The 19,508-nt window shown below is 40.6% G+C and overlaps 1 pseudogene; it reads right to left on the bottom strand.

The window, feature by feature from the left end:
• Positions 1-539: 539 nt before the first annotated feature.
• The window catches only part of LOC133754185 (caytaxin-like), a 43,823-nt pseudogene continuing 24,854 nt past the window's right edge, over positions 540-19,508 (bottom strand).

Raw genomic sequence — 19,508 nt, 5'->3', positions numbered from 1 at the left:
AACTGGGAATGGGCCAGGAAAAATAGGAACCTAGACTTGATCCAAGCACAATCCTATGTGGATTGTGGACATCCCATGTGGTATCCTAACCAATGTTCCAAACACTCACACCAACATACTGCATATTTCAGAGGTAAGTGAGTTAAAGTACACTGACAATCTGGGCTGTCACCTTTCCTGGGGCAGGCTGAGCAGGCTGCACCACCTGAACATGTGCTCAGGCTGTCCATGGGCCACTTGCCCTGTGCTCTGCTTTCCTGGCCAGTGGCCTCGGGTACCAAGAGCCAGGTCCAAGATGAATGGGTTTCTCACTAGGAGAGCTGTGCTGGCTCTTTTGCTGTCTGCCCTGATGAACCACAGGGTCGCCAAAATAGCTTTCCTGAAGCCAGAGCCTACCTACTTCTGTGCGCACGCTCAGCCATTGACCGCTAGAGGGCGCGTGAGCACTTGTGTTCTGGAGCGTTGCTTGGTTACAGAGATTGTGAGCTCAGAGGTTGGAAACGCCCTGTTGGGAGGTTGACTGGAAACCAGTAGTTCATCTACAGGGTTATCCTTAGGCTTGAGAGGTGGTGAGAGTGGCCAGAAGTCTCGGCAATGAAGGTTTTACCTTCCTGTTTCAGAAGGGCAAGTTTCTCTTCAGCTCCTCCATCAGGTGTGAAAATGACAGAATGGATTAAATCACTGGTTACCACAAAGCTGCCGAGGTTGGTGAAGCAGACGAAGGGCAGTCGCTCCTGTTTGCTCAGTGAAAGTGGTGTAGCTGCTGGAGACAAGAACAGGTAACAGGGACTACAAGTTGGGTGTGAGGGGCAGGTGGCGAAGGCTGGTGCTGATTGGACAGAGTGCTTGCTTTCTGGGACTCGCAAGCTGCAGGGCCTGCTGTAACCTGGGATGCTGGGCTTCTTGACCTCTGCAGCTCCTAAGCACCTATTTGAGTATTGAGGTTTTTTCCTCAGGATCGTTTTGGCTATCCTATGACTACGGTTCTATATGGATTTTAGCATTGTTTCCTCTAATTAGTAAAAATGTCCATAGTTTGATAGGGATTGCATTGAACCTGTAAATTGTTTTAGAGACTATGGACTTTTAATTACATTAATTCTTCTAATTCATTTTGTGATTTGGATGATTTCTTTCATCAATATTTCATATTTTCCATTGTGTAACTCTTTCAATTACTTAGTTAAGTTTATTCCTGAGTATATAACTCTTGTAGCTATTATGAATATGATTTCTTTCTTGATTTTTCTTTCATTAAGATCATCACTGGTGTATAAATATACTTCTGCTTTCAGATGCTGATTTTGTGTCTTATGCCTTTATAAAAGTTTGTACAAAACATTTCCTGATGCTTAAATGCTGTTAGAAAAACTGCAGTGGGTAGATCCAAATATATCGATTTCTTTCTGATACTATTCCTAGAAAGACTTATTTTATAATTCTTTTTCTTGTTTTCTCAAAGTTACTTATTTGGATTGAGAGAGATCGAGAGATCTCATTTCTCTGCTGGTTAACTCCCCAGATGCCTCCAACATCTGGGTTTGAGTCACATTGACGTCAAAACCTCAAACTCTATCCAGGTCTCCTGCATGGATGGCAGGAACTCAAGTAGTTAAATCATTATCTACTTCATTCCCAGTTACATTATCAAGAAGCTGGGTTGGAAACAGAATTTCTAGGACTCAAAATGGCACTCTGAGATGGGAAGTAGCTGTCTCTAGTGGTGGATGAACCTGCTGCACCATAATGCCTGCCCCAACTTATCCTTCTTTAACTGCTTCAAACATCTGTAATTCTTTCTTGCTATTACTTTTAATTGTTGAATATTCACGGACATGTATTTGATTCATGAATGTGTATGTATTTAACATGAGCGGTATACATTTTTTCATGAATGATTAACTACATTGTATAGTCATGATATCTGCATTAGGATTAGGAGAAGAGGGAGATAATCACCTGGGAATTCTGAGAACTGTCCATTGCTACTTACATCTTTCAACATAATTTTTACTGATGTTAAAACATGAAACATACTTCTTTCATTTTTTAAAAGATTATTTTAGATCGGTGAGATAGAGGCAGAGAGATGTCCCATCTAACAGTTCTTTCCCAAAATGACTTCATTGGCCAATGCTGTCCCAGGATACAGCCAGGAGCCAGGAGACCAATCTTGGTCTGCCATATGTGCAGCAAGGAATCAGCCACTTCAGCAATCACCTGCTAACCCCCAAAGAGCACAATAACAAGAATTTGCCATCATGAGCCCCTTGCAGGAATCAAATCCAGGTTTTCTGATTTGGGAGGAAGCCATTCTAACTGGTTTCTTAACTATTGGCCAGATGCCCACAAATATGATTCTTAGACTTGACTTATTCATCTTCATATATGGCCATAGGACTTTTCTTAAATTTATAATTATCAACGTATGATTAGTAATGTAATTATGTGCTAACTGTATTTCTTCTGCATAATAAAATTCTACTAATACACATGATTCATTTATTTAAGTCAGTGTAGGATAGCATAAAATATTTCCTAAAGCTTAGAGTGAAATCATCATTTGGGGTTCTAAAACTAAGTGTATCTAAAACCCAAAGATTGGGGCTGACACTGTGACCAATAAAGCGAACAGCCCATGTGGGCACTGTTTCATGTCTCAGCTACTTCACTTCCAATCCATGTCCCTGTATATGGCCCAGGAAAGCAACAGAAAATGGCCTAAGTGTTTGAGCTCCTGCTACTCAAGTTTGAAACTGGAAGAAGTTCCTGACTCCTGGCATCAGGCCAGGCTTGCCCTGGCTACTGTGACCATCTGAGAGTTAATCAGCTGGTGAAAGATCTTTCTCTCTAAAGCTCCCTCCATCACTGTATCTCTGACTTTCAAAGAAAATCTAATTAAAAGTCCAAAGATTATTTCAATTCATCTTATGGCCAAATATTATTTTATATTATAAATCGATGTATATACGTATGTAAATGTCTTGGTGAGGATTAAAGAAAAATAGGTTGAATTATATTTTTTGCAGCTTGGAACTGAGACATAATAATATGATTCTATTTGAGTTGTCAAGTATACATCTATAGAAAATAATTCAGGATGAAGAAAAGTATAGGAAATTATAATTATATGGGATAATAGCAATAAAGGTTTGATTTAATAGTGTTTTAATCAGCAGAAGTGTTTTTTTAGAAAGTATGACTGTATTTGTGGTATCAATGTTTTTATAAATGCATGTATAAATTAATGATTTTCTTTATAGTTAGTTACACATTTGGAAAGAAATATGGAAGAGCAGATTTCTTAGACTTAAGGAGTTGCTACCTTTCCTCATCCTGAATTGCAGCTTACAGATGTGTACATGGCAACCCAAATAGAATCATAGTATTGTGCCTCAGGTACTATTTTCCACTGAAATGGTACACAGGTACATTGACCAGCCAAATGTTATAGCATGGGTGTCTGACCAAGAAAAAGGCCATCCCACTGCCTGGTGCTGTGTTACATGAAGATATATCCAGGTCCTGCAAAGGTGGTTACTGGCATGGGCTGCAAGGGGAGAGCTGGAAAAGGCACCACAGGCTACGCAATTGTGTATTTCTTCAGGATCTTCCTTTGAAGTTGAACATTCACACCAGACAGCTTTTGAAAGGGCAGGGGGGAGGGGAGCCCTGAGACCATCTCATGATGGCTGCCTACATTATTTTTCCTTCAAGTCCTACTCCTAGAAGTCTGGATTTAAACTTGAGCATGACTGTGAACTAAGGCAGTGTAGCTGAGTCTCATGTAGTTCTGCCTCATTCCTGTACCAGGGCCCTGCCTGGAATGTGTGCAAGAGGAAAGGCAGATAGCACTTGGTTCTGGGGACATTTGTTTAGTCCTGGGAGATCCAGAAGGAAAGCACATTTTCCCACCCAAGTGAGCTTTCATTTGGATTGTAAGCCTGAGTCACATTCAAGTCAGAGGAGAAAAATCAGGTTTGAGGGTGCTGATCTTTTTATATTCTGTCACATATTCCGGCATCAAAGTCAGAAAGTACTGAGGTTGATAGAGTTAAGGATCAATACATAGGAAATAGACTGTATTACCTAGAGGTGAATGGAAGTGTGTGTGTGTGTGTGTGTGTGTGTGTGTGTGAGAGAGAGAGAGAGAGAGAGAGAGAGAGAGAGAGAGAGAGAGAGAGAGAGAGATAAATGAAAAAGGAGAAGGAAAACAGGGAGGGAAGAAAATAAGAATGAAGAGGAAAATATTTATAAAGTAAAGATGAAGAGAAAATAAAAAACAAAGTTTAGAGGATATGAAAGAAAGAAAATAGAAAAAATAAAAGGAAAAGAGGGGAAAGGAACACCAAAAGAAAGTAAAGAAAAACAACAAAAAAGAAAAAAAAAGAATACCAACAGGTAAAAAAGGAGAAAGAACATTTTAAAGCATTTTTCCTATTCATGCCAATAATGTTCCTCTTCAAATCTGACCTTTTCTTCTTAAACTTCCTTCCATTGGGTACAACTGCTTCTTCCATGTTTATTCATCTAGTGAGAACACTAGACAAATTTCTTTTCTGCACAATGACAAAGAGGCATAGCAGACATAAAAAGAAGAAACTTGGGATTATACCTAATTTCTGCCACTTATTGTATCCAGGTAAATCATTATGGGCTTTAAATTTTAGGTGCTTAATTTGAACAATCACTTGAATCGTATGTTAAATGCAGATGGAAGTAATAAATGCTATTTCATTAGTCTGCGAGATTGCTTAAAAATCTTAAAATTCAATGTGATCTTATTCCATCTATAGAAAAATGTGGAATATTAACTGGAAGAAATGAAAAAATATAGTAGAACACAAATAACAAGAAAACCAGTAAAGAAAGTTTTAAAAATCAGTAAAAGATAATAGAAAGTTATGCACGGATGAAAAAGCACTAGGAGAAAATAATTTAATACAGAAAGACAAGATAGTGTCTGTAAGGGCAAGCTAGACAGTCAGTTAAGTAGATAAATCAATTAGTATTATCATCTAAATATATAAATGCATGCTAAAATAATGAACATAGTCCATGTATAAATGTCCTTCACTTACAACCCAAATTAATTAATAACCCAAAATATAACCCAAATATATCAGCAACTTAACAACAAAATAAAACCAATCTAGCTGAGAAGTAGTTAAAAGACATCAATAGACAGTTCTCAAAATAAGAAATACCAATGGCCGACAAATGTATAAAAAAGGCTTAACATCACTAGCCACCAGGAAATTTCAAATCAAAACCACAATGATATATCACCTCACTCTTATTAGAATGGCTAAAAACAGAGACTAGTAAATGATGATGAGGATACAGACAAAAGGGAATACTTATACACAGTTGGTGGGAATGTAAATTAGTGAAGCCACTGAGGAAAACAGTGTGGAAATACTAGAAATAAACTTGCCAAATGATCCAGCAATCCAACTACTGGGTATACACCCAAAAGACTTGAACATAATGTATAATACAAGAGATACCTGAACCACCATGTTAACTGCAGGACTGTTCACAGTAACCAAAATTTGGAACCAACCAAGTTGTCCATCATCAGATGAGTGGATAAAGAAAATGTGGTATGTATACACAATGGAATATTAGTCAGCTATAAACAAATGAAATTCTACCATTTGCAACAAAATGGATGTAACTAGAAGACATCATGCTTAGGGAAATAAGCAGGAGCCAGAAAGAAAAATATGCAGGTTCTCCCTTATATGTGGGAGTGAAAATTTTAAAAACAAATGAAAAAGAAGGAAGTGTCTGTGTGTATCAGTATCACTGCAAATATAATTTTGTAAAACTGTTTTATACATTTATCAAACCAGTGGTTAAGAATGTTGTGCTACTGTAGTTTGAATGATCTATGATTACTTAAACATGTACTGTATTTGAGTGAAATGGCCATTTTTTTTTCATTTAATTCTTGTTCATAGCCATTATTTATGTTCCCATTAATCTAGGGACATTTAGCTTTTTACTTGTTAAACTTCTTACTCAGTGATGTATTAACCCTTTTTACTGTAATGTAAATTTAAAATATGTTGTCTCAAAAGTTAAAAAAAAAGATAGAAGGAAGGAGTGTGACAAAAGGAAGGATGTTATATTATTGTGTTCTTAGATTTGCATGTATAAGTCATATTGAATCTCTTAAATATTACATAAATTTAAAACTGCATTTCAAAAGAAAAAAATTGTAGAGAGAAAGAGATATCTTTTTTCTCCTGGTTCACTCCCCAACAGTCTGTAACATCAAGGACTGGCCCTGGTTGAAGCCAGGCATTGGGACCTCCATTTAGGTCTCACACATGGGTGGCAGGGTTTCAAGTACTTTAGTTATCACTTGGTGCTTCCCAAGGTACATTTAGAGGAACCTTGACTGGAAGCAGAGGTGAAACTAAATTGCAGGCGTTCCATATATTGGATGCAGACACCACAAGCAGTGGTTTAAATTGCTATGCCAAAACACCTGCCCCCAGAATTTCTATTTTCCAATATCATTTCTCATGGTCAGTACTGTGGCATAGCAGATTAAGCCTCTCCCTACAGCACCATCATCCTTAATAGGTGCCTTTTTGAGTCCTAGATGCTCTGCTTCTGAGCAAGCTCCCTTCTAATGGCATAGGAGAACAGTGGAGGATGGTCCAAGTGCTTGGGCCTCTGCAACCACATGGGAGACCCAGAAGCAGCTCCTGGATTCTGGCTTTGACCTAGCCCAGCCCTGGCCATTGTGGCCATTTGGGAAGTGAACTAGCAGATGGAAGTCTGTCTCTCTCTCTCTCTCTCCCTTTCAAACAATAAAAAAATTATCAATATCATTCTTAATAGTAACATTTTGAGTAATAGTAATATTTTTTAAATTGTTCTACAAATATTTTCTTTTTTTGCAAAAATCACTAGGCCACAAACAAGTTACATTATGAGGTCAAAGCGTAGCAACTTCTTGGATTAATATCAATAATTCAACAATGTTTTGTGAGTCTTAAGTTTTTAAAAATGTCTTACATTTTAAAATTTTAAAAATTTCATTCCATTTACATGGAAGCAGACTTTTAGAAGTTTGTTGAGATGTGCATAACCATGTAAAGCACTACTTTTAATTCCAACATCCTGCTAATGCACACTTTGGGATTCAGGAGATGATGGTTTATATAGGTGGATCCTGCCACTCATTTGGGAGTTGTTCAGCCTGGCCCAACCTGGCTGAGGTTGACATTGGAGTAGTAAACATGTTGATGAGTGCTCTTTATCTACATGCTTTTGACTCTTCTTTTCTCTCTCTCTCCCTCTCGCCCTCTCTCTCTCCCCCAGCCTCCCTCACTCCCTCTCATCTCTGTGTGTATGTGTCCTCTGTGTCTCTCAAAAAATATAAAATTTTAAAAATGCCTTGTCCAGAATTATTAGTTCCAGTATATATGTATCTGAATGAGTTATTGAAGTATTTGCAGGCCAGTGCTGTGGCTCACTAGGTTAATCCTCCACCTGCAGTTCCAGCAACCCAGGTTCTAGTCCAGTTGGGGCGCTGGTTTTGTCCCGGTTGCTCCTTTTCCAGTCCAGCTCTCTGCTGTGGTCCCAGAAGGCAGTGGAGGATGGCCCAAGTGCTGGGCCCTGCACCCGCATTGGAGACCAGGAGGAAGCACCTGGCTCCTGGTTTTGGATTAGCACAGTGCACAGGCCATAGTGGCCATTTGAGGGGTAAACCAATGAAAGGAAGACCTTTTTCTCTGTCTCTCTCTCTCTCACTAACTCTGCCTGTCAATAAATAAAAAAAAGAAGTATCTGCACATGTATTTAAAGATAAAGAAGACCTGGTGTAAATGTGAGCATCTGGCTGTAAACCAAGAACCTCCAAGTTTGCAGCAAGCATGAAGAAAGCCTTTCCTATTTTATGCAAGAAAACTCATCTTTCTCATTAAAACAAGATTATTGGTGATAAATCATTCTCAAAGCATTTAACAACATTTTAAAAATGAGTGTTGAGGAAAGTAGAATCTGTGTGTTTTTACAAAAGAAGAAATTATGGTCTTGGCCAAGTGTTAATACTTCTAATTGGAAATCAAATGACAGAAAACTTTCCATTCATAAATATGACCTAAATTTGCATTATTTAGATAATCTCATTTGAAAAAATCTTAAATGGACCACTGTAATACAATAAGGAAACAACCTTCTATTATTTTACTGCATTTTACAATATTGCATCAGCACAGAAAGAAACTGTACCAACTATCCATCATTCTCTATTTCTCCCTCCCACTAACTCTTGGAAACCATGAATGTCTTTGAATGTATTAGTCTATCCTAGATATGGTATAGAATGATTGTGAGCATCTTTTCAAGTACTTGTTTGCAACCTGTGAATGTTTTTTGGAGAAAAGTTTATTCTGAACCTTTCTCCATTTTAAATTCAGGGTTTTTGTTGTTGTTGGGTATCTTGTTGTTGGGTAGTGATTGTTCTTTTTATATACTAGGTACTAATTCCTTATCAGTATATAATTTCCAGATAAGACAACACTTTAAAATGTGTGGAAGATGGAATTAAAAGGTGGGTTTATTTTGGTGCAAAACATTTTTTTGAAATCCACATACAGTATTCTTATAATAAACATCCTCTCCATGAACTTAAGTATCCCTGTGTACTCTTCCATTCTGTGAACTGTGTTTCTGGGTTGTTTATAGAATCATTTGATACACAAAATTTTAATTTTAGTGAAGTGAAACATGTTTTTCTTTTCTTCCCTGTGTTTTCCCCTCAGTAATCTGCACAGGGTGTTTTCTCAGCAGAGGCCAGCTCACAGAATATGGTAAACATGGATCAGAAAGGGGTGTTGAAATAAGGAGCAGAAAGTCAGGGTAGAGAAGTGAGTATGAATACACAAGGAATCTGGGGGTCTTGATGACGAAACACAAAGGCTCCAATTTGAGGGCAGATGAGGGCCCCCAACATGCACTTTCTGGCAACAGACAGCCTCCACTGTGGGGTTTGTGAATATTCAAAAACAAAATACAAGAGTAGAAACCACATCTGTTTGGTTGCTAGTCTCCCTCCACCCCCATGGCTAGTCCAAGTTTTTCCATCCTATTGAAAGCATTGACAAACAATTCTGGTCAACAGCCCATCTTTCAAAAGAAAGATGAAGAAAAGAGGAAGGGCAAATGCCAGCTCACCCTGCCCCTACACAAGATCATGAGGAAGCAAGGATCCTGGGGCCAGAATGAGGCCACAGTTTCCATATCCCAACTCTTAGCCATCCTCCCTGGGGTGCCTCTCCTACTCTACTCCAGAGCACTGAGGGAGGAGAGGTGGGAGAGGCAGGGAAGTCTGGGTGTGACAGAGGTGGCAACAGCATCCAGGGGACACAGTGCTGCAAGCGGACTGCAGTGGAGCTCTTGTCTGGAGTGGAATTCTGAGGGGTGCAAGGTGTCTCTGGTTCCATGACCACAGTCGGTTCTGGGGTTCAACTGCTGCCCTGAAAAACACAGGTTCCTCTCCTTTCCATGGGGCTTGCTCAAAACAAAAACATCAGTTGGAAACCACCAATAGTACTTTCCAGTTGTCTTGTTCTGCTTACTATTGTTGTCATTGTTACTGTTATCTGACTACAAAGACAGTGTGAGACTTCACAGGTAGACTAGATTTCCTGGTGGAAGGGCTTGGGTACAGAGAGCAGGGTATGTGGAATTTTTTGCATCATTGTTTTAAGCAGAAACAAAAAGGCTGATTGGAGTGTGGTGGAGGGATTTGCTAGAAGTTTCTATCTAAAATAATCAGCCCATCAAAAAATAAAAACAAAACAAGAAATACCTGTGTGAATCAGTATTGATGCAATATGATTTTATAAAATGTTCACTATACATGAGTGAAATGGTCACTTCTTTCCATTCAATTACTGTTTATAGCCATTGCTTATATTCCTGCTAAACTAGGTTGCTTTTTACTTGTTAAACTTCTTATTTGGTGAAGCAGTCAGCCTTTTATTGTTGTGCAAATTTAAAATATGTTATCTCCAAGTGTAAAATGAGAAAGCAAGCAAGAAAGGGAGAGAGAAGGATGGTGGGGTAGAGAGGGGGAGGGAGGTGGACAGGGAGAGAAGAAGGGACTATCATTTTATTCTCAGAATTTTATCTAAAAATGATATTGAATCTGTTAAAAATTAATTAAAATTTTAAATTGAAAATATAAATATTCCCCTCCCAAAGAACCCTTGAAAACAAATTTTTTAAAATCCTGAAAACAGTAAAACTCCCAAGAAACAAACAACAAAGTGTCATGTACAGAAAGAGTGAATTAAGTCCATTTATTAATAGCAGCTAAAATTTATCTATGAGTGACTTCAGTCCAAATTAAGGGCGCTAATGTAGGCTTGTCACTTAAACAGGAGTAATTCATTTTCAAAATCACCAGTTTGTTCCAAGCCACATAAATATTACTGCACATCTATGTAACTCATTATTTCCTATTTTTAAAATAAGTAAATCATTGTCAGAAAATATTTCAATACAAAGAAATTACAGAATTTCAGGAGTCATCACATTTTTGAGGTATGACATAATTAGCAGGTGGACACCTAGATATAACATTGAAATATTGATACAGGCTGAGAGCTCTGCAAGAATATTAGTGACTGAGGTGCAAATTTCACATCCTAAGTCTTACTCTTGCTGTCACATGAGTGTTACATACTTTTCCATATTATGCAAATTGTAAGAGATTGGCTGGTGAAAACTTGCAAGTGGAAAGAAAGTTTTCCTTCTTTCTGCACAAACATTGCTGAATACTGAGCTATCTGGCAGAAGGTACTCTGCTAATGATACAAGAATTCAATATTTCAAGACTCTATTCCACGAAGTAATTATTGAACCCTAAATATTACCTCAGGTCCCTCAAAAGTAGCCTTGGTACTGGAAATGTTATTTTTATAATGTTTATTTGCATTTTCCCATTGAAGATATTACCTACGTACTCACCTTTAATCCAGGAAAATATGAAATAATAGTCCAACTGATCTCACAGAAGATATGAGGAGTCTTGAATGAATTAATATAGGAGAAAATAAGTGACAAATACAAAGAACCCTTGAAAACAAATGAAAACAAATCTGGCCAGATTGATTTCGTAATAACAATGTTGAAAAGTAGCTTCTAGGCCGGTGCCATGACTCACTAGGCTAATCCTCCACCTGCGGCACTGGCACCCCAGGTTCTAGTCCAGTTGGGGTGCTGGATTCTGTTCCAGTTGCCCCTCTTCCAGGCCAGCTCTCTGCTGTGGCCTGGGAGTGCAGTGGAGGATGGCCCAAGTGCTTGGACCCTGCATCCGCATGGGAGGCCAGGAGGAAGCACCTGGCTCCTGGCTTCGGATCAGCGTGGTGCACCAGCTGTAGCAGCCATTTGTGGGGTTAACCAATGGAAGAAAGACCTTTCTCTCTGTCTCTCTCTCTCACTGCCTAACTCTGCCTGTCAAAAAAAAGACATGATAACTTTTTGAGAACAAGGTTTCTGACTCTAGCAGTTATTAACTCTTAACACCTAACTCTTACCAGTATTCATTGACACAGAAATTATAAAGTGATAGATACTTAGTTTTCTCAATCAACCACATAATTTTAAGGAAAAAATTGTCACTTATCACCAGCTATCAGTCTGAAAATGTTCTTGGAAAAAAGCAAATAATATTTATTTATTTATTTATTAAAAATCCTCTATATGGGGCCAGTGCTCTGACATAGTAGGTAAAGCCACCTCCTACAGTGCCCACATCCTATATGGTTACTGATTCAAGTCCTGTCTGCTTCACTCTCAATCCAGCTCTCTGCTATGGCCTGGGAAAGTAGTAGAAGAAGGCCCAAGTCCTTGGGTCCCTGAATCTGCATGGGAGACCTGGAAGAAGCTCCTGGCTCCTGGCTTTGGATCAGCACAGCTCTGGCCATTTCAGCCAATTGAGGAGTGAACCAGTGGATGAAAGACCCCTCTTTCTCTCTTCCTCTTCTTGCCTCTCTGTATAACTGACTTTCAAATAAATAAATAAATCTTGAAAAGAAACCCTCTATGATACTCCTTATTTAAACCAGTTGCTTGCATGTAAATAAGCAGATTGACTTTTGCTAATATATGTAGATCAATGTGCTTCCCTGGCATGGAGCTCTCTGAAGAGTTTAAATGCTGATCTGTGTGCTTTCATTTTATTTGCTATCATCCAGAGTGCATTTATTAAATATCTGTATCAACTGTCTTGATATTTAATAGTACTTACATATTTATAACCTCAGCTAACCCTCATAGCTTCCCTCTCTTGAATTGCTATGCCTTTCACATTGTGCTTTTTTTTCACACAAATACAAATGCAAAATCAACTCTTGTATGCTACTTTAGAATTTATAAAAGGCCTTTTGTATAAGATTTGCAGAAAATGTAAAAACTTAGCTTCTAGTACTTGAACTTACTTGGCAATGTGAAACTGCCAAAAAGGACTTGGTTTTCTCATTACAGATGAGAAAGAGGTATGAAGAGACTGTTCCAACAGTTAGATTCGATTGATCAGGCCCAGACTCTAATTAGGTCTCAGGTAGACACACATCTAGATTTTTCTCCTTATGGTTTCTGTGTCAGAATTCCAGCCTATGAGTAATTTTCACAGTCTATCCAAGGTTCTCAGTCAAAAATGTATTCAGGTTTATATTGGTGAGATGAAGCATGTACCTATATATTACACACATTTAATAAATAAGTATTGAATCATATGAAAGTAAACTTAGATATAAGAATACGATGCAAAGACTTGAGATGAAGACCATACGTTTAAACAGTTATGGTCTTACAGTTTGCAAACAAGTTTTAAAATGTGTTACTGGAGTACTTGTTTGGCACAGTGATTAAACCTTCCACATCCCATTCAAAATGCTTGGGTTCAAGTCCCAGCTCTGCTTCTGATTCTAGCTTCCTGCTAATAGAACCCTGGAGGGGAGGGCAGCATGTGATGGCTCAAGTATTGGAGTCCCCGTCACCTACATGGGAGCCCTAGATGGAGTCCTTGGCTTCAGCCTGCTCCAGCTCTGGTTGTTGCAGACATTTGGAGAATGAATAAAGAATGTAAGAGCTCTTTCTGCATTTCAAATTACTGAAAACAAATACACAAAACTTTTCTTTTTGGAAAGGCAGAGTTACAGAGAGAGAGGGAGAGACAGAGATGTCTTCCATCCACTCGTTCACTCCCCAGATGGATGCAATAGCCAGGTTGGGAGCAAGCCGAAGCCAGGAGCCAGGAGTCAGGAGCTTCCTCTGGGTCTCCCATGTGGATGCAGGAGCCAAAGCACTTGGGCCATCTTGGGCCAATTCCCCAGATGCATTAGCTTAGCTGGGACCTGGATCAGAAGTGGAGCAGCCTGGACTGAAACCAGTGCCCATATGGGATGCCGATGGAATTCTAACTTTCTATGCCACAGTGCCAGCCCCACATAACTTTTTTTTAAGTGTCTTGCTGCTTTCTGAATGATTTTCATTACCCCCTAACTGTTCTCCCTAGTAACAAGGCAGATTTTGCTCTCCAAGTCAGACCTGGAATTCCTAGTACTGGCAGCTCACCCTGAGAGCATGCTGACTGGATTCAGTTTGCAGACACAGGGTTCATGTCTTCCTCTGACAGGTCTAATGCAAAGAAAGGAGAGTGTCTAGAGTAATCAGTGCCTTGCTGTTTACCTAGCTGTCCACTCACAGGCCTGAGAGAACCACTCGAATATGCACTGTCAAATCCTGGACATAGTATCCAAATTTGTCATGTCATAGGTGAGGTAATCTGTCCTTACCAATCATTTTAAGTCTGCAGGGGTAGTGAGGAGTGGTTTCTGAAAAATTCACAAATGCAGCTCATTCAAGTAAGTTGCTCCCACCCCCACCGCACCCCTATATACATTGTGTTCACTAATTAAAAGTTCTGGTGAGTTCTAAGTTGACCAGCAGTGACTCAAGTAGAAAGCTGACTCCTCTCACTGTCAGACTCAAAGATCCTAGGGCATCCCAGCGATACTCTCACTGTGCCTTGCTCTCCCTCCCTTGCAAACAGGATGCCTGCTGGGCTCCCTGCACTACTAGGAAGCCAGGAGCAGTTCCACAGGCCCAGGAGCACAGATGCCCGCCCAGAGCCCACCCAAAAGCAAGCCCACCTCAGGTGTCACCTTCTGACCATCACCATCTCCTGCTGCCCGAGACTACCCGGCCACAGGTTGCAGAGTTCCTGGTTTGCCCACCCACTAAGGAGGGAAGCAGAGGCACAGCTGTGTTTTTCGGAAATCTGCTCAGCTGGGGGGCAGAGATTCTGCAGGCTGGGGGAAAGGAGGGCCTGAGCCAACCTGCACCATAGCTCTGCAGCCTGGAAAAATTCGTTGCCCTCTAAGGGCCTGCAGTTCGCGACGTCTCGCCAGATGGCGCTCTAAGCGGTATCTCAGATGTCCACAGCTCCCTGGCTTCCAGCCAGTCAGCGGGCTTCAGTGCCCAGCGCCGGCTCAGGCTCCGCCCCTGCCATAAGCCTCCGGCCAATTATCTCTCTGTAAGGGCTGCACAGGGGCGGGGGCGGGGCGCCCGGGTGCCACCCCCCACGCCGGCAGGCTATAAAAGCTGCAGCACTCTGCTGGATGCAGGCTAGTAGTGTGTGTTGTGGGCTCACGAGAGCGCACGGCTGGTGAATGTGCGTGGCACCAAGAGTGTGGAAAAGCGGGAGAAACAGTCCTCGTGAGTACATGCGACTTGCTGCACAAGCGGCACTTTGGGATATACTGTAACCTGAACTTCTGCAGAAAAGCCAAGCGCACAATGCGAATTTACTCAGGGAAATTGTATCTACGAGGGCTGTGCTTGCTTTGTGAGTGTGGACACTCGGGGAGGGCTTGGAAGGAGGCAGGTGGAGGGCGCTGAGGCCCGATGGAGCAGTGTCTTCCTCAAAGGAGTGTTGTGGGTCAGAGGGGTGCAAGGCTGGGGGCCAGCCATCACCCGTCACTCCCTATGCATGGTCCCTGGTGCATCCAGGACCAAAGGTGGAAAGCAATTAACCTTGCAAAGAAACTGCCACCTTTTGTGGGGCAGAAATAGTACCTTTTTTTTTTTTTCTTTTAAGGTTTATTTGAAAGAGTTACAGAAAGGGAGAGGCAGAACAAGCGAAGTCTTCCAACATCTGGCTCACTCCCCTAAATAGCCACAAAGAGCAGGGGCTGGGTGAGGGTGGAGCCAGGAGCTTCTTCTGGGTCTTGGACTAGGGCATAGGGGTCCAAGGACTTGGACCATCCACCATTGATTTCCCAGGTGCATTAGCAGGGAATTGAATTGAAAGTGGAGCACCTGGATTCAAACCATTACCAACATGGGGTGGGTGGCTTAATTCATAGTGCCAGGCCCCAGCATCTGCTATTTGGACTATTTAGTGTATTAAATTATATTTGTGATGGGGCTGGCACTATGGCATATCAGGTAAAGCCCCTGCCTGCAGTGCTGGCATCCCATATAGGCATGGGTCCAAGTCCCAGCTGCTCCACTTCCAATCCAGCTCTCTGCTATGGCCTAGGAGAGCAGTAGAAGATGGCCCAAATCGTTGGGTCCCTGTACCCATGTGGGAAACCCAGAAGCTCCTGGCTTTGGATCAGCACAGCTCCAACCATTACAGCCAATTGGGGAGTAAACCAGCGGATGGAAGATCTCTCTCTCTCTCTGCCTCTGCCTCTCTCTCTGCCTCTCCTTCTCCCTCTGTGTACTTCTGACTTTCAAATAAACAAATAAATCTTTTTTAAAGATGTCTTTGTGATTTTAAGGTAGTTCCTATCTTTACTCTTAACATTAGTAGTTACAGTATGAGGAACTGAGGAAACTTTAGTAATTTGATGCTAAGTTTAAATATTATGTCAATAAGAATGTTACTTGTTTTGTCTCATTTGGTTTGCCTGTGGCTACTAGATGTTTGCCTGTGGCTTTATTGGATAAAAATGTATTCAGCTGTAGTTGTGCTTTCCAACTTTTTTTAAGATTAAAAGATTGGAAGACACGGTTGAGTTACTACTTGCAAAGATTCTTCCACTCCTGGGAAGCCCAAAACCAGCAAGAAAAGCAAACAACAAACTTTCAGTAATGAAATTGAGAATCCTGTGCTCACAAACCTGAACAGCTGAGCTGTAAAGGGGACCTTATATGTGGCCTCTTAACTGCAGAACTTCTCTTGCAGGCCTCCCCCAGAGGAAGCACTGCTGTGGTCAGGATTCAAGGAGCTGCTGGCCAGCAAATGTGAGTTAACCTTGAATTTGATCTACTGCAAATATTGCAAGAGTCTAGAAAGGTGGTGTCCTCACAACAAATGAGCAGCTCACAAGAGGAGGAATGGGCTCAATAGTCACAAGAGCCCAGACTGCCTTTTTCTCCCCTTATTTCTTAGCACATTGACTCCGAGTGGGGAAGACAAATTAGCCTTAAACAGCACAGTGGCTGTGTTCTTGGTTGAGCTTGAGTCTGCTTTTCCATTGCATATAATGTTTACAAGACACTTAGTTCCGAGAGAATCTGTGGTTCCCCTGTGGACATTTTTTTGCATCAACAGCAAACATAAGTATTTGTCTTTGTACTTAAGCATTTTGCCTACTGGCATCTTTGTTTAAAATTTGTTAAAATTTTATGTAAGTTATATAACTTTCATGTATTTCATACGTATATGTTTTGGAACATAGTGATACTTCCCACTCTACCCTCCCTCCCACCCATGTTCCAATTCTTCTTTCTTATCCCTTTGCCATTCCCACTCTTAATTTTTTACAAAGAGCTACTTTCAGTTTACTTAATACAGTTAATCCTACACCAAGTAAAAAGTTCAACAAATAGTATGAAGAAAAAAAAACACTGTGCCTCAATGAAAGAGACAGGTTGTAAGCAATTATTGAATCTTAAAATGTTCATTTCATTCCAATGCACTACATTTCAAGTACTCTATGTTACCTCAGATCAGGGAAAACATAGTATCTGTGTTTTTACAACTGACTTATTTGACTAAGTATTATGGTTTCCAGTTGTATCTTTTTTGTTGCAAAAAAACATGATTTCATTTTTTACAGGTGATTAGTAATTCATAGTGTATACATGCCATGATTTCTTTATCCAGTCAACAGTTGATGGAGGGCTTGATTGATTCAATATCTTAGCTCTTGTGAATTGTGCTGCAGTGAACATGGTGGTACAGATAAGTTTTTCATAGGCTGATTTCTTTTTGTTTTGGTAAATTCTAGAAGTGGGATGGTGTATCATATTATAGGTCTATATTCAGATTTCTGAGGTATCTCCATATTATCTTTCATAGTGGTTGCACCAGCTTACATTCCTACCAGCTGTGGTTTACGGCACCTTTTTCATGACATCCTTCCCAGTTTTTGTTGTTTGATTTCTGTATGAGAGCCTATTGAGGTGAAATATCATTGTGATTTTAATTTGCATTTCCCTGATAGTTAGTGATCCTGAGCATGTTTTCAAATATCTGTTGGCCATTTGAATTTCCTCTCTTGACAAATGCCTGCCAAGTCCTTTGCTCATATCTAACTGGATATTTTTGTTGGGTGGTACAGTTTGGATCCAGGGACATGGCATCTTTTTCTTCTGAGCTGACTGTCATCTCTTAACTCATCTCCTTGCCTCTAATCCTTCCTTCAGGCTACTGCATGAATTATTTTCACGAATTTTCATTGAGATTGGTTAACTGCAAATATTGTATGGTCTGGTCATGATGGATTATGAGCCCAAAATCAGACCTTTGCTTAATGCCATTTCCTCAGATTACAGTGCATTTCTTAATCCAAGTGATTCCTCTTTTTATCTGTAAGGCCAAGAAGAGGCTCTTTGGGTAGTTACAGTCACCTTGAATGACTGCAAACTTCACCTTAACTAAGATGTTAAAAATCAGGTTAAATTTGTGTGGTTGGGTCAGCACTGTTACACAGTGGGTTAATTCTCTGCCTGTGGTGCCAGCATCCCATATGGCACAGGTTCTAGTCCCAGCTGCTCCTCTTCAAATCCAGCTCTCTGCTATGGCATGAGAGAGAAGTGGAGGATGGCCCAAGTGCTTGGGCCTCTGCAAGACCCAGAAGATGCTCCTGGCTTCTGGCTTCAGATTGTCTCAGCTGTGATTGTGGTGGCCATTTGGAGAGTGAACAAGCAGATGGATGACTTTTCTCTCTGCCTCTCCCTCTCACTGTCTGTAACTCTACCTCTTAAATAAATGGATAAAATCTTTTTAAAAAAGGAAAAAAAAATGTAGTCACCATGTAGTAAATTACTTTTTTATGCTGTCAAAAAGCATCTAAGCCAGAATTGAGGAATCTGTACATGTCAAAGCTTACCTATTCAATGGTGGGGATGCTCAATAACATCAGGCTAACTCCTTTAGCTGTGATTTTGGGCTGGAAGAAGCTCCTGGCTCCTGGCTTTGGCTTGGCCCAATCCCAGCCAGTGTGGTCATTTAGTGAAGTGAACCAGCAGATAGAGGACATCTCTCTCCCTCTCCCTTTCTGTCTCTCTCTCTTCCTCCTTTTTTGTATCTCTGCATTTCAAATAAATAAACCAATCAAAAATATATTCTCAAAATGTAGCTGAAGGGGCTGGTGCTGAGGCATAGCAAGAAAAGCCACCACCTGCAGTGCTGGCATCCCATAGGGGCACCAGTTTAAGACCTGGCTTCTCCACTTCTGATCTGGGTCTCTGCTATCACCTGAGAAAGCAGTAGAATATGGCCCAAGTCCTTGGGCCCCTTTCTCCAAAGGAAGGAGACCTGGAAGAAGCTCCTGGCTTCAGATTAGCACAGATCTGGCTGCTGTGGCCATTTTGGGGAGTGAACCAGTGGGTAGAAGTCCTCCATTATTCTCTGTCTCTCTGAACCTACTTCTCTGTAACTCTGCCTTTCAAATAACAAAATAAATCTTTAAAAAAAAACATGTAACTGAAAACAAATCACGTAAATATCCTAGGTGGGACTGAACAAAAATATCCTCAGGCCAAGAATTTTCTTTCTCCAGAAGATACATTGAAGGAATAGCATTGATTTTATTCACTTGTTTACCCTCCAATATGAATTTGTTCTTTCTCCTTCACATATTCACTACCTCATCTAGGCTTCATTTGTGTCACGCCAATTTTACTTCATAGTCTGTGTTCTCTCAAATTAGATTCTCTTTTCCAATTCACCTTATATATGGAGCCAGATTTCTTTTTTAAAAGATTTATTTATTTATTTATTTGAAGGTCAGAGTTACACAGAGAGAGAAACAGAGGCAGAATGAGACAGAGAGAGAGAGAGAGAGAAAGAGAGAGAGAGAGACTTTCCATCTGCTGGTTCACTCCCCAGTTGGCTGCAATGGCTGGAACTGAGCCTATTCAAAGCCAGGAGCCAGAAGCTTCTTCAGGGTCTCCCGTGCAGGTGCAGACGCCCAAACACTTGAGCCATCTCCTGCTTTCCTAGGCCATAGCAAAGA

The sequence above is a fragment of the Lepus europaeus genome, chromosome Y (assembly GCF_033115175.1).
Source record: "Lepus europaeus isolate LE1 chromosome Y, mLepTim1.pri, whole genome shotgun sequence".
Classification (NCBI taxonomy): Eukaryota; Metazoa; Chordata; class Mammalia; order Lagomorpha; family Leporidae; genus Lepus; species Lepus europaeus.
The sequence above is the reverse complement of the archived record's forward strand: the minus strand, read 5'-3'. Positions and strand labels throughout refer to the sequence as shown.